Here is a 13,101-nt window from a genome sequence, read left to right as displayed (position 1 = left end):
CCTTCTGGGGTTATGGAGTTGTTTTGTTGTTGTTGGGTTTTTTTTGGGTTTTTCTTTTGTTTGGTGTTTTTTTTTTGTTTGTTTGTTTTTTGTTGTTGTTGTTTTTTGGTTGGTTGGTTGGTTGGTTGGTTGGTTTTGGGGGTGGGTTTTTTGCATTTTTGGTTTTTTTGGGTTTTGTTTTGGTTTGGTTTTTTTGTGTGGGTTGTTATTGTTGTTATTGTTGTTGTTGTTGTTGTTTTAATAAAGATAACTGTACAGTTTTCCTAGCTGTGAAGGCAAATCTTTACTGTATAATCTGCCTGCATCTGCAGAGTTGAAAATTTCACCACTGCCATTGAGAGAAATTTCTGAAGATAGAGGTCTAAAAATTCAGAGATGTCTGTGAAGGTGACATACTGTGATCCAAGTACACTGGTACAGGGAGGAGCAGTCCCAGAACTACAGAAATATCATATCAGTAGTTCCTCGAAATTTTGGTCAGAAGTAAACAAGACAGAGAGCCTGTACTCCAGTGAGGGACAAGCAGCCCAATGTCAGTGAATGAACAGTTTTGGGCAGAAGACAACCTGGAGGGTTACAGTCACTGTTTTTTCAGTTGCCTTTGGCATGGGGTCAGCTCATCCTAGAGAGGAGATCCAAGCACTGATAGGGAAGATCACTACCCCAAGCCTTGGAAGTGCAAGAGATGCCCAGTGCCTGCCAGAGCTACTGCAGTGGATGCTCCATCACCCTGGGCAGCAGGACAGATTTCAGGGCCCTGCCCTCTGGCCCCAAGGCTCAGTTTAACAATGGGCTCAAGCCACTAAAAGCCAGGACAGCTTCCTCAGGAGCTGCTGCTGCAGCAACAGCAGAAAGCAGGACTTTGGACACAGCCTGCCATGAGCTCAGCTCCCTTGCCAGGAGCGTGAGCAGCGGAGCAGTGAAAGACCACTGACCCCTGGGAGACTGGAAGCTCTTGACACCCCATCACTGACATCCCCTGCCCCACAGGACCTGGACACTGAAGTGTCATCAGCTCAGCTTTTGAGCATCACAAACACACACAAAGCCACCTCAAGACCTTCCCTGGGGTGTGGGCAGGACCCAGTGCAAGCCAACAAGTGAGGGAAAGAGCTGGGGACCTGCTCCTGGAGCAGCCTGAGGCAGGGGAGAGAAGGCTCACAAGAGATGCCCCAGCCCATCTGTGCCTCCTGGCATAGCTGAGGCAGCAAGGGCTGCTCCACCGCTTTCAGCTTCCTGCCATCCAAAAACTTCCTCTGCTGAGGCCCAGCCTGGATACACAGTCACTTGTTGGACAGAGTTTTGCATTTGGTTTTACTAAGAATCGTTTGGCTTGGGAGAATTTATACTTGGGTATTAGAGAGACATAAACAGCCATAAAAATTCGAGCTCTGCTTGTACAAATGATCCACTGATGTGTGTTAAATGCACTCTATTGCTGCACTGAAGTCAATTTGCAATTGATCATATTGCATTTCTGGTGTCAGCAGATATGAAAACATGTCATTTACCGATGCTTAATGAACCTCTATGCTGACAAGACATAAATAACAATAAGCAGCTCTCCAGTTAAGGAGGTTAACCAGCAAAGTACTCAGTGAAAACATTAAAGAGGTAATCATCTGGCAATTGCTGTATACTTGGAGCAGCTGCCCTCAAGGATGACTAAACCTATGCAAAGGACCATTACAAGAAAAAATGAGGGGGAAAAAAAAGAGGCAATTAACTCCATGTTAGAAGCTGAAAAATTCTATCTGAATGAAGAAAGAAAAAAAGTAATTGCCTTTCTGGATTGCATTTGTAGTCTTTTCCACAAGTAGTTGAGGTAATCTGCTTAGTAGGGCTCTTTGACCAAGCTCTTTGACAACCTTTTTCCTGTGGGAAGGAAAAGGCAAAAGAGCAAGTTGCTCCAGTTTTGTTCCTCTTGATTCTTCCTGGTAATGTTCCTCCTTTCTTCTGTCTTTTTTGAACCTTCGCATTTCTTCCATGGATATTTTAATCCTTTTTTTTTTCCCCTTTTTTTTTAATTGGGACAAAGTTTTCAGTTTTCTATAAAGTCAAAGGAACACAATAAAAAGGAACATTACCAGTGCTCAGAGGCATTTTACAAAAGTAAAACACAGCAGATTAAACTTTGCTTTATACTTAATGGAGCAATTTAACAGTAGCTACATTCACCACTGGACTGAACAGAAATTTCAAGTTCAATTCAGATTTTAAGTAGATGTAAATGGTGTTTATATTTCATCTATGAAGCCCAGAGCAGCGAGAGTTTTCTGAGCAACCAAAGGAGTCCAAAAAAGTTTAACCTCTCATGGCTCAGATATAGCCACTACTCACAGGGCAGGGTACACACAATATATATTAAACAAACAAACAAAAAAAAAAAAACCAAAACAAAAAAAGCAGTCATATATTGCTATTAAATGAAACCCTGAAGGCCAGCAGGATCCCCCACGCCAGAGGGGTTGAGTTGGATGACCTTTAAGGTCCCTTCCAAGCCTACCCATTCTATGATCCTTAATAGCAGCAGGCCAGCTGGCTTTGGCAGTGCATCATGATGAACCAGCACCTCACAACCTGCAGCGGCTTTAGAAAACCACCCAGTGGTCACATTATTACCCCAGCCAAAAGGAACACTCTAGTGAAGGTGAAGGAAGAAAGGGAACCTTCTCTTCTGATAGAGGAAACACAGAGATGTTCAGAGATAGTAAGGAAGGTGATGCCTGGATAGTCAATAATGACTGACTTCTAGTGACAAAAATTCCCTGATATTTCAATGCTAATGTAAATTTGCAATGCAAAATCACCACATGTATGAGACAGGAAAGGGGGGTTGTACATCATAAGAAAAGCACTTAGCAGGAAATTGCCTGTGTTCTTGTATGGCCTTTGCCATAAATGCTATCAGGTACATCATAAATCCTTCTAATTTCAGGCATAGTCTCCAGTAAAAAAAAAGCCATCACACAGTCCCAATCCTCCTCTCTCCTGTATGCATCCTATCTTATTTCAATGCAAATATGTTGCCCCTTGACCACAAGAATCACCCACTCCCATACCACATTTTTCACCACTAAATGTAAAAGTAAATGTAAGACCAGTGGAGGTCAGTTCATTAACCCCATTTTGCAACTTCAGAAAGCAGGGAATGGGAGATGTCCCTGCTGACATTTAGACACTGGTACTCCCAAATGTGCTCAAAGGAACCTGTCCGGTTTTCCCTGTGGTTACTGATAGCATCCACAAAAACCTGGACTGATTTGCCTCTACTTGCATCTTTCAAACGGCAGATGCCATTTTTTCATATACAATTAAGGTGAAAAGTATCAAAAATTGAGCAAAAACTCAAGCCATTAGCATGGCTATTTTTAAACTTTCTCCTTTTTTTAAAGCATTCTGATAACTTCTTGATGGCCAAGTTCCAAACCTCAAGTGCCAAACATAAGATGTTAGGGACAAGAGATAGGGGCTTCCAGCATCCCTATTAATGTATATATCAACAGGTGGTGATGAAATTTAGGAAGGGTAATTGCACAAACACTTCTCAAAGGGTGTCAAAGGGTGCTGAAGAAGGTAGTATGCAATAAAGCAAGATGTCACAGAAGCCTTGATTTCTATTGCCAACAGTTAAATGGAACCCAGCTGCTGTTTGGCCAACTACAATTTGAACCAAACATGAAGGAGAACAAAATTGCAATCAATAACACAGTCTAAATACCAAATTAAATATATCCTTCACAACAAGCATAGTTATACACAAATAACTCAGGAGCATTCCATGTCACACAGCAATACTCTTTAAAAGTACATTTGCTTTCAGATGGGATTATGGATGGCCGAGCAGTTTTTTCGTAACTCACACCTGAACTAGAGGCTTTGCCCAGTACTGAAAGCTTTAATCAAATTTAAAATTTTCTCCAGGTATGGTTATATCTCAACCTTATAGAGATACCTTATTATTCTTGCTGATTTGTGGAGAGGAGAAAAAAAAGAAACCACCACTTTATGTAACTCTGTGTTTGATTTTTCAGAAATTAAATAAAGGAGGAAGTTTTGTTTGCACTGAAGGATGAGATTTCCCTCTGGATTTGCTGCCCTCTAGATATCTTTCAGTATAAAACTGCTGTGTTTTTTAAATGGATTTTGCAATAATCTGCTTTAGCTGAGGATGTAATGGGGGAGAGGTGAATGAGTACAAATGCAGGGAAGAGGCAGTGTTTGAAGAGTTTGTCAAGATGCTTTTTACAAAGATAAGGTGTCTTCAGATGATGCCAGTTGTCCAAAGGAAGGGGGAAGTTATATGTGACTGTGGGGAAGGTAAATCAGTGCTACAGTGCTGAGTGGTGGCTGTTCTGGGACAATGTGCTCCATTTGCTCTGCAGAAGGAGCAGTGAGATTATACACACCATTCCCACATACTGCTCCACCAATGAGTGTTGGTGCTGCTATGAGAAAACCGATGTGGAGGCAGTTTTTTTTCCCCAGGATCCCTCCCTACACATCTCTTGGATAATACAGTACCTCAAAGCTTTCCTCAGTGATACCAAGATCTGGGTTGGGAGTGCCACTTCACACATTCCAGATCTGTTTGACTTTCTCTGCAGTAGAGAATAAAAATATTTCAAATACTTTAGCAGAACCTTTTTTGCTACATTCTCTGTTTCCAGGCCTGCAGTGGCTCTGATCCCTCTGTTGGGGATCTCAGCAGAGGGATATGCACAAGCAAAAAGGCACATAGTACAGCAGGAGCCTAAGAAAAAAATGTCATACAAAACAGGAGCAGTAGTGTTGATTCATCATCAGATCATACTAGTAAGTTAAGGATTAGGTCAGCAGGGGAGCCCATTAGTAAAAGATAACCTTAAATAAATTCTTCAGTTTGTTCAAGGTAATCGGGAAAAAGATGTTGTTCAGATTACCTAGAGCAAAAAGACTTCTAAGGGTCTCTCCAAATAAGATGAGACAAATAAATTGCCTCAATTATCTCTCTGTCTTAACCAGGGTGTTTACTTTGGGAAAGGATTTTTTGGGAAAAACAGAAACACTTTATCATTAGATGAAGAAAAGAACCACCTAATTATTTGATGGAGAAAATAAGACCTGACTTTTGGAGCCTCAAATCTTTGTGGAGGTATCCTACATGGATTTCAAGTAATTTGGATATTACACAAATATTTGTATAGGCTTCCCCCAGGCAAAATCCTGTAAAAATAAAAATGTATTTCTTTTTCTCAGCCTAGACATAAATATTCTTATTGGTCCCAAAGAAAAAAACATTGCAGAAAATACTGGTTTTGCATTTTAGTGTCTGCAGGATCAGACCCTGTGATCTGACACCCTGATAAAATCATAAGTTGGCATGTAGAAAACACCATTCATCAAGAGAAACTAAGGAAAAAACCAGTTATTAACTCTCAAGGTCAGTGTAGGGTGATCAATATTATTAATTGCGTGTGGATAAGTTGAGACAGCAGTTCAGCACTTCAGCAATTATCTGAGATTCAATACAAGTATTAAATACTAACAGTATTCAATCATGGGTGGTTAAGAAAAGAAGCTCTGCATTCTGCTCACCTTTAGCAGGTGAAAGTAGAGTTCTGCAGACTACAGCACAGCTGGGTACCTTCAGCCCTGTGCTCAGACCAAGTGTGATGGAGTCACAGAGGTGATATTGTGTCTGTCTTGCCTTTCTTTACACTGGAAACAGAATCCTCCAACTAGCAAAAATTGCCCTGCCGTGGTGATATTTCCGACTTTACCATAAGGTGAGAATTCCCAAGTCCACCCAGACCTCCTGTTACCAAGAGATTGCAGCATGACATTATCTGTGTTGGAACAGGAATCAGCAAACACGATTTCGGGGAAGAGCGAGTGCAGTAGGCAGACGTGCTTGCTTACACAGCACACAATACCACAGACATTTCTACCCACAGTCGTACCAATTAGTCAGAAAAAAATCCCTGTTGAGTTACCTAGTTTTATCATATACAAATTCCTAAATCCAGATTTCACTTACCTGTCCAATGTAATTTCTAAATCCTATTCAAGACAGCAAGAAAACATAAATTCCTAATTTCTAAATGCATGAACATTTTAACTTCTACAATTTTATCATAACTAAAGTGTTATTCCTATCCAATTGTTATGCATTCAGCTGATTTATCACTCCAATTTATCTTATTTGATCACGTTGTTCCCAGGCTCTGACTTCTGTGGTTAAATACTTGTTACAGACTCTCACTCACCCTGCGGTTTTGGGGAATGGGAAGGATCCTGAACCTGTTCCCTCTACTTGGTTAATCTGGGCCAGCCAAGAGCAGACAAACTCCCAAACAAAAATAATTTGTACTAAAATTTGCAAGACTCCTCAAAAATAACAATTAAAAAAAAATCCTTTGCTGGAATGGCCAGGCCTTGGCTGTTCCCAGTGAAACTGCTGGGAAGAAAGAACAAGCACTACAAGGTTGTTAGTCATACCACTTGTTGCTTGCCTGAAAAGGCCTAATTTGCCATTGTGATAAGCAGAGATGAGGAACCTGAACAGAATAAAAGTCTTGCTCTTGCTTTGGACCAGAATCTCAGGTGGATATTATTATTTATAAATTCAAAGACTGTCACTGGTTCAGAGCTAAATTTCAGGCATTCATCCAAATTAAACCCAAAGCTTAAACCTTTTGACATGAGCATTGCTCTCCACCAAGCATTTGTGTAATTAATATATCTTTTATTAAAAACCTTAAAAAACCCCTCCAACAACCCACAATTCAAAACTGTATCAAATGAGCTGGAAAAGTACAGAGAAAAGGAGCATTCAGTGAGAGCCCAGAAGCATAGCTCTGACTTACATAAGCAAAGGACAAGAAGTGTCTTCTAAGGAGTTTCTTTTCCTGTCGTGATCCAAACTAATAGTGAAGGTGGGTTCACTTAGAAGACGAATTCCAAAAGAGGGACATTTTCTACTGACATTAGCCAACCCCAGTGTGCATGGGATCATCATTTTTCTCCAGTCCCACTACCAACATCAGCTGTTCTTCCCATCAGCCTAACCCAAGTGAAATCTCTCTGTCGGAATCCAGAACATCCCTCTGAGTGCCCTGGATGGCCAGAGCCGCTAGCAGGGGCCTCTGAGACCCTGGCATGCAGCCAAAGACACTCCTGGGGTTTTGATCTTAGCCCGTGGAGCAAATTACTAACTCTGTATGAAGAATTACAAGACACACACACAAGTTTAGATAGCATAGTAGAAGTAGTCACGAAGTGAAAGGAAGGGTTTTTGAGTGCTGTACAGGGGGGTTTTAAGCCTTGTACACAGGGGTCCAAGTTTTGTCCATGGGGGTAAGGAGATCTAAGATGGAGGGATTTGGGTGTGCCCTGTCCTCCTTCTTTCTCCTTCCTAGCCTCCATGTCTTTGGTGATGTTGGCACTCACAGATTGGTTTAGAGTAGAAAGTCACCATTCAATATAGATAGTAGGTATTGGGGGAAAAGCATAAACATGTAGTACGTAATATATGATATAAAAGATAGCACCAGCCCCCTGGGAGGGCAGTGTGCCTTTGTCTGAGCTGCTGAACAGGCCACAGCAGTTCAGGGAGAAGAATCTTTTAGATAACCAACAATAAACTACCTTGAGAACAGACAACAGAAGACTACTGAGTCTTTCTTCGAAGGCACGGGTTGGAGGAGGAACTTTTCCATCTTTTGGGGTCACCCCAATCCAGGGGTGAAACCCCACATCTGGCGTCCCTGGGTGGGCAGGAGACCCGACATCTCTCCTTCCAGCAAATAACACCTGCTGAGGCACCTGCTGCCCCGAGGCAGGATTACTGACTGGTGAGGCTGCCTAAGCTTTGTACTGACGTATTAAAGCTGTGACAGCATCTGGAGCAACAAAGGGAGGGTAAAAATCAACTCAAAAAAGAAGTGGATGTGAAGGCAGAGGTCCTTGATTTCTGGTTATTTTAATCAAATTTTGCCTATGAAAATTTGCAAGTAAGTGATGTTGGTGCTGGTTCAAAAAAGAAAGAAGTACAGAGAGCTGAGCTGAGGGACGCACATAGATGGAGGAATTCACTTGAAGTATCACACTTTCAATTACATTGCAAAACCTGTTTAAGTTATCTCCCACTCCAGAATGCCAAAAGTATCCCTGTCACCTTCCTCTGAGCACTTGCCTTCAGCAGCTTCCCTAGGATGGGACATCCTCCCAGGTGTTTCCCCAAAGAACACAGGATACTATTCATCCGGCAGAATAATCTCTGCTCTGTTCCAAGCTCCAGGTCATGACAGTGAGAGACAGGGAACACAGCTGGGTCCATCACTAGGTATGGCTGACCACAGGGTGCCAGAGCCTCTCCCAAAAGCATGTGGCATCCAACAGGAGATTATTCCTCAAATGAACATGAGTGCAGCAGCTGGCTGGCCCCAGTGGAGTGGTGTTCACTTCTGAGCTCATGCTGCAGTGGTGCCCCAAACCCAGCAGATGGAGTAGTGATGGCATCGCAGTTTGTTTGCACAGAGCAGTAACAGCTTTATGCAGCACTCCTGACTGCAACAGCCAGCATGTGGGAAGGAAAACCTGGAGTGTGGAGGTGACTGCCTTAGGGAGCCTTGCCTTCGTGGAGAGGTGAGACCCAAGGATCTCAACTCTTGTTCCTGAGGCTTTTGCTTCAGGACTCCTGTGCAAATCCCCTGCCTGTGCTGGACTGCAGCACCCTGGTACTGTTCCTGGCATCACATTTGTTTTGACCCTCTCTTCATTACACATGGTAAGGTCCTTTAGGATCTTTATCAACAAGGCACCACATGAAACACACATCAAATTGTCAGTGTCCTTTTGTTGCTTGATTTCCTTAGAAGCCCATACAAATACACATGCCCCTCTGTAGGTACCTAAGCACAGAAGAGTGACCATGAGGAAACTGCTCACTGCCAAGATCTGCTCAGCTCTTTCATCACAATACCTCTGTGGACTCTACTTGATATATAAATATGCATTTTTCCATATGGAAATCAAGAATAAATAAGTGGACTCTGTTAAAAGTTTCAGTCATTCATGCCACCTAGATACAGACAAAAAGCTAAATCTAATCAAAACAGCTGCAAAATATGAGATTTTGGACAATCATAGAGACCAAAATAATATTGTTGAATGATATAGCAAGTTCACACTATTACCTTCTCACCAGAGCCATCAACCCACACTGGTAAGGGTTGGATTCTCATTGATGTAAGTAAAATTAATCCCACTGGAATTAACTTAGTCAACATCCATTGAAGACTTACCTTTTACTTTTCTACAATTACTTCCACTCCCAAATGTCCCCAGGGTGATGAATTGTGGATTTATACAGAGCCTATTGCACTTCTCAGACTTTCACTGTTGCTGCACTTTTTCAGTTGTCCCAGTTTTTCCCCTCACATCCCCTTTTAAAACTTTGGCCATATAATTCACTTAAGCTTCTAAATGAGATACCTCTATAAAGAGCATCTGGGTCAGCCAGTCTTAATTTGAAAATGTCATTACTCCCACACTAAACTTCTCAGATCAATCCCACAGCAGCCATCATGGTTTGTATGCCTCCCAGAACAACCCAAGTGAAACTGTGGTCTTTTCACCTTTCAAAAAGAATGAAAATATAAGAAAGGGCTAAGAAAACACCACCCAAGTGGTGAAGACTCAAATTGCACAGGGAAATAGAGTGAGAAACTATGCTCATTTCCACAGATCTTTTGGGCTGCAAAGGTGCAAAATGGTATCTGGAAAAAGGAAAAAACAGTAAGTTTTTAGCTGGTGCATGGCTCAGTTCCAACTCAACTATCTCTAAGTCAACATCATTTTGCAAAGTTCAGAAATATTCAAGATGCTCCTGAGGTTCAGAATATCATTACTGTGTCTCCCATATGGCCTCTCCTGCAGGTAACTGGAGAAAACTGTTTCTGGGTCAGTGGAGTTAAAAGGATTACATCTCATCTAAAGGTGGGATGCTTCTCATTTTCTTAACCTGAAAGTTAAACAGCTGCATGCCTAGTGTCCCTCTGCAGCCAGTTTGATGAAAGGCATTTTCAGAGGGCACTTTTGCTCCTATAGTAGCTGTTAAAAACGGGCTGAATACCTCCCCTCTGGAGCTGCTTACCTACATATTCAACTCTGGATGTCTCTGGGAGCCAGACCTGTATCTTCAGCCTTAAGGGACTGGGTGCAGCTGGAGGTGAAGGTGCTTCCATCCAGGTGTCTACATGTGAGTGCTGAGTGCAGGTTGCAATCTCTGGCAGTTTGCTGATGCAGTGAGCAGATCCTGGAGAGCATTTCACCCTACCCTCAAGCAGACAACTGGGTTTGACTGGGTGCAGGTGTCTGGTGTGGCCAGCAACTTCCAGGACAGCAAAAGTCCTGTGCTAAATCTTCTGCTCTCTGGGGATGTCCAACCTTTGAGATGCACTCCAGGGCATCTCAAATGGCACCAGACATGTATGTTTAAACAATTGAACTGAGCCCCTGATGCTTGGACACCTCTCAGGGCTACTCTGGCAGGACTGACAGACCACCATTGACTACAAACCAAGCACAGACAGCCATTTCACATGTAGACAACTCCATGCAGATGTCAGTGTTTGCCTAACTCCTGTTAAAACTTACCCAGATGTTACACACTGGTTGGGACATAGCAGCACCACAGCAAAGTGCTTTTCAGCATGTGTATCCCACCACTTGCTCCCCATTTTCCCAAGGAGGACACACAGACAGCGCAAGCAAACCTAGTGTCTCTGGTCACTTGTCACTGGCACTGCAGAAACAGTCTTGAGGACAAACCTTGTTCAGTGGGTTAATTAGTGTTAGCTCATTGTTTAATAAATTAGGTTAAGTCATTGATATAAGGGGAGCAGAACCTGAGCCCTGGAGGAAGCATCTCCAGCAGAGTCATTAACAAAGCTTAAAGAGTCTCACAATTCCTGCCCTGGCATCATGACCACAGCCCCTGTGCAAACTGATATAAAATGTCAGGGTCTCCTCCGTCTGCTCTGCCCTAATTACAAGCAGAAGAGAAATATAAATGCCTCTTTGAATTTCATCAGAAAGCATATGGACTTGTGTTATCGTGGAAAAAAAGGTAATGCACATTTGCTGAGCTCCAGTGGGGCATATCATCAAAAGCAGCATGTTTGGAACAGTGTATTTTCTTAACAACTACACCAGACTCTGCATGCTCTGAGCTGTGCTTCAATGTGGTAAAGAAAATGAGTACTTTGGGTTCAAACTCAGTATCATTCAACTGGCTGTTTATAAAGAAATGGCAGGAGATGTTTAAAATATGAGTGCAAGGACAAGCTCTTCAATCTCATGAACCAATCTAGAGCTAAGTGAGTGAATCGCTCATCTGCTCTGTGAACTAATAAGAGGAGAAAATCAACTCTGAGAAACCAATTATAGTTCAACACCACCATCCTCCAGGATGTGATCTCAATGTCAAGTAAGTCTCCCAAAATCAATCTCTGGGACTCGCTGGAAAAGTTCTGCATGCCAGAATAGAGTAAACTTGTTTCCAGAAGATCTAAATGGACACATCCAAATCAAAAAAGCAAGATGGCAACACAGCATGGTCAACTAGAAGCAGACATATAAAAATGAGGAGTCAAAATTACAGCAATCAGATTAGATTTAACATGTGAAATTCCAACCAAAGCAGGACAGTGAACAGAATGAAGTATTAACACCACTACACCACAGTGGAACATGGATTTGGTTACATAATAAACCTCAAGGTTTATCTATGAGAGGTTCCTGTCATATTCTCAGGATACCAGTTCCCAGTACTCTTTAGAAAATATGTGGTAGGGCTTCATTGTGCACTCTTTATGATTTCCACAAGAAAAATAATAGTGTCAGATAACAATCTAAAGGGGGCTCAGATGCAGTGTCCTATTTGGGACTGCATCATTTTCTGCTGAACTTGGAGACTGCTCTCCCTGGTGGAACACCTCAAAGCAGAAGGGGCTTTAAACAGCCAGGGCTCAGTACTCACAGTCCCTGAAGTCCTTGAAATAAGAAGATCCCTCTGAAAAAAAGAGGCTGTATTTCATCCTCTGTGCCAGTTGCTATATAAACCACCATGGCCCTTTGCCTGGATTTGGAAGCCCCAGGCCTGATTTTCAAAGAGACCAAGCACCAAAAGTTCCAGCTGAACTCAGCAGTTAGGGAAAACAAACTACAATAGCTGACCAGACAAAATTATATCTCTCTTCCGAGAAAAATTTGATTTAATTTTCTTTTAATTTTGGCTTCTCCACAGAAGAAGAAAACTATACAGTAAATTCTCCTCAACATGAGATTTGAAGTCACTCTCTCCTATTACAGCTTTTTTGTGAGGTAAGAAATTAAAAACAACTTATCCACCAGACTAAAAAACCTTTGGGGAAGGGGACAGGAAGAAAAAAGGTAACCACAAACAATATAGTTACAATTTGCCTTATGCTGGCAGGATGATCAGAAAATGTGTATGTATTTTTCTGCTAGGTGGAGCCCAGATGAACAATTACAACTTGGATATCTTAGAGGAGTTTTCAAGACATTAACAATAATTAACACAAACCTTTTCCCCAAGACTGTATATATAGTCTCTATTTCCTACTCCATAGTCCTGTGACTGAGGACAATTTTGTTTGTGTTAATGATGAATAAAGTGGTTTTGAGAACTGCTCTGGGCAACCATCACTGAGATCTTATTGTTTTATCTAGCCCAAAGTAGTTTTGGGTAAGGGAAGAAATGTCAGAGCTGTCTGCTATTCTGCTGATGTAGAAATAACAAGATCACTACATGTTGGTCTGAGTCTCAGACATGAAAACCAGCTCAAAGAAGCATTTGCTGATGGCATTGATGTGCAAGTGGCTCAGGTTTTTTGTAGGGTCTTAGTTCTCTTGAGCTTTGACAGTTATGGGTGTTTTCATAAATGGGAAGAAAGGACCCAAACCTACTGACCCTGAAGCATTAGCCATTCAACTCTACTGTGGATCTTGCATCTGGAAAAGCCCACAAGCCTGTAAATCAGCAAACTGTCACATCAAGCCACTGAATTACTGTGTGATGACATGAGCCACAGC

General features: G+C 42.1%; 1 long non-coding RNA gene across 2 annotated transcripts in view; it reads right to left on the bottom strand.

Annotated features, from left to right (window-relative positions):
- Positions 1–11,271, bottom strand: part of LOC119701552 — a 160,852-nt gene extending 149,581 nt beyond the window's left edge. The window contains exon 1 of one of the 2 annotated variants that reach the window (XR_005257092.1): positions 9,288–11,271. This is a non-coding gene — a long non-coding RNA (uncharacterized LOC119701552). Of the gene's footprint in view, positions 1–4,524; positions 4,544–9,287 lie in introns of those variants that run through there. The other variant, XR_005257093.1, reaches the window with a different exon arrangement.
- Positions 11,272–13,101: the final 1,830 nt, after the last annotated feature.

This window comes from Motacilla alba, chromosome 5 (genome assembly GCF_015832195.1).
Source record: "Motacilla alba alba isolate MOTALB_02 chromosome 5, Motacilla_alba_V1.0_pri, whole genome shotgun sequence".
Lineage (NCBI taxonomy): Eukaryota > Metazoa > Chordata > Aves > Passeriformes > Motacillidae > Motacilla > Motacilla alba.
Note: the sequence above shows the minus strand (reverse complement) of the source record. Positions and strands in the feature narration are given on the sequence as shown.